The sequence below is a fragment of the Octopus bimaculoides genome, chromosome 7 (assembly GCF_001194135.2).
Source record: "Octopus bimaculoides isolate UCB-OBI-ISO-001 chromosome 7, ASM119413v2, whole genome shotgun sequence".
Lineage (NCBI taxonomy): Eukaryota > Metazoa > Mollusca > Cephalopoda > Octopoda > Octopodidae > Octopus > Octopus bimaculoides.
Window position 1 is genome coordinate 46,950,944 of NC_068987.1, and position 2,693 is coordinate 46,953,636.

At 39.3% G+C, this 2,693-nt stretch overlaps 1 protein-coding gene across 1 annotated transcript in view; it reads left to right on the forward strand.

Annotated features, from left to right (window-relative positions):
- LOC106867396 (uncharacterized) overlaps positions 1-2,693 on the forward strand; it is a gene marked incomplete at its 3' end in the record, with an annotated part of 64,634 nt that overhangs the window by 935 nt on the left and 61,006 nt on the right. The window lies entirely within an intron of this gene.

Genomic DNA, 2,693 nt, shown 5'->3' on the forward strand with positions numbered 1-2,693 from the left:
TATATATATATGGGATAGATGTGTGTGTTAGTGCGTTTATTTCTGCATCCTGCATCGTTAAATACCCACCACATGTCTATATATTATGCACCAGATATTCCACTATACAACCATTTTATTTCCCTCTGAACTATTCTGTCATTTCTCGAGGAGACACTTAGGGCATCTATCTGAACTGACTTCTTTTCGAATGTCTTGTGGACACCGATTACACAAACTTTGTTCTCTGACTCCTCTCATACCGGTTCTGCCAACTGAGAGGTCAGAATTTTCACCATCTTCTGAGAGGTCAGAATGTTCACCACTTACTTCCTCCATTAAGTTGTACCCTTTCTCGAAACATTGATTCTCAAACATTTCTAATCCCTTTCTTACCTCCAAACCTTTGGCCACATGGAAACATATGTTTGTTGCCAAATCAAAACTTTCTATATTACATAAAACATGTTCCTCAAACCTTCAGCTAATCAGATGGATCTTTACCAATTCTAGACAGTAAATGGGTATCAGTTCTGTCCCTATTTAGAACTGGCAGACCAATTAAGGAAACCCTCGTACATGATATGTTCTTCAACGTGTGTTCTTAATGCAACCGAAGTTTAAAAATTCAAGCTTCCAGTGTTTCACACATAGCTGCACTACAAGTTACAGGTTAAGAACATTGTCTGCAATATTTGGATGAAATCCCCACCAAGATTAATTGGAAAGGATGCAAAATGTCTATCAGGAAATCAAGAGATGCGTCTCTGATGCATACACAGACTATGGGCAGTGAATATTAGTACAAAATGAAAGTATTAAACATACATACAAATGCACACATTCACACGCACACACTATACACACACTACACACACACACACACACATACGCACACACACATACACACACACACACATACACACACACACACACACACATATATATGTCTGATGTATTTGGAGTGTTTCTTTGCAGTGCCGTGTGTATACACCGCCAGTGTATTTGCTATGTCTGTACACGATTTACTATTCACCGTGTGATTTTGCTGAAAGCATCAGTTTTGTGGGAATTTAGTTTTCTTTATTTTACAGCGAGCTGTATATCTAATATGTGTCAAAGAAAGTCGTATACCTCTAAATAACACAGGATTTAAATTGCCTTGTGTGTTCTGTCTGATTTTTTTCTTGCAATCTATGCTCTATCTTCACCTCCACTTTATTGTCTCTAGAATGCAATGAACTGGGCTACATAGTCATCTGAAAGTTGACGTTAGGAATTAGTGACATTGGCATAAGGACTTAGAGGTATGATGGTTTAGTGGATTAGAGACAAGTCCACCACCATCAATTCACCGTGAAGAAAGTTCACCGCGAGGAAAGTTTACCGAGAAAATATATCCATAGTATCTCACCATTAATAGTTAAAAACTATTTTATTGAAAAAAGAAAAAGGGTGAATTGATGACGGTGAAACTTTCCCTGCAGTGAATTGGTGACGATGAACTTACCTGACATAGGTTTAGTGAGATGACGGCTAGAGAAAACCTGTGTGTGGAACAATCGAAGCAGATCTCGTATAACTTCATGGGTTATTTTCTACACCCACTACGGGTGCCATGGGTATTATCCGTTATCATGAAAATGCAAATATGGACGACACTACTAGAAATGGTACTAAATGCTTTGTATCATGGGGCTGGTGGATTAAAGTGATGAGCTGGCAGGGAGATCACATGTACAAGCGCCTTGGACAATATGCTTAGCAACATTTTTTTCGGCTTTTTTACGTTCTAAGTTCAAATCCTAACGAGGTCAACTATGCCTTGCATCTTTTGGGTGTTGATAAAACCAGCACCGTTGAGCACTGGAGATCGGTGTAATTGAGTAGCACCCTTTTCCCTAAAACTACTGACCTTCTGCCGAAGTTTGAAACCATTAAGGGGGCGAGCTAGCAAAATCGTTAGTGCGTCGGACAAAATGCTTATCATCATATATTCCGACTCTACGTTCTGAGTAAAAATTCCACCGAGGTCAGTTTTGCTTTCATCCTTTTGGGGTCGATAAAATATGTGTAAATCGAGCATTACGGTCGACTGTCCCTTTCTCCCATAATTTCAGGCCTTGTGCCAATATTTGAAAGAATTATTACGACTATTAAGGCAGCAAGAGGCAGGATTGTTAGTGCTTCGAACAAAATGCTCAGCAGAATTTCTTCCCGCTTTTTACGCCTTTACTTCAAGACCCACCAAAGTCAGGTTTGCCTTTCATTCTGTTGAAGTTGATAAAATAAAATACCAATCAAGTACTGGGGGTCGATATAGTCGACTAACCCCATCCCTGAAATTTGCTAACCTGGTGCAATAGAAACAATTATTTTGCTGTGGTAGATTACAAACCGTCAAAGCGTCCAACAAAATGTCTTACGTTATTTGTTCCGGCTCTTTTGTTCTATGTTCAAATCCCGCCGAGTTCAATTGTGCCTTTCACCCTTCCAAGGTCCCAATCAAAATACATGAAATCTACTGTATATATAATCGATTGTTCCATATTCTTGAAATTTCAGACAGTCAATTATCTGGGGCCGGTGGAAAAAGAACTAGTTAAGATCTACGAATCAGCTTAATTTATTACAGCCACTACACCTCCTTCTCTTTTTCTCTCTCTCTCTCTCTCTCTCTCTCTCTCTCTCTCTCTCTCTCTCTCTCTCTCTCT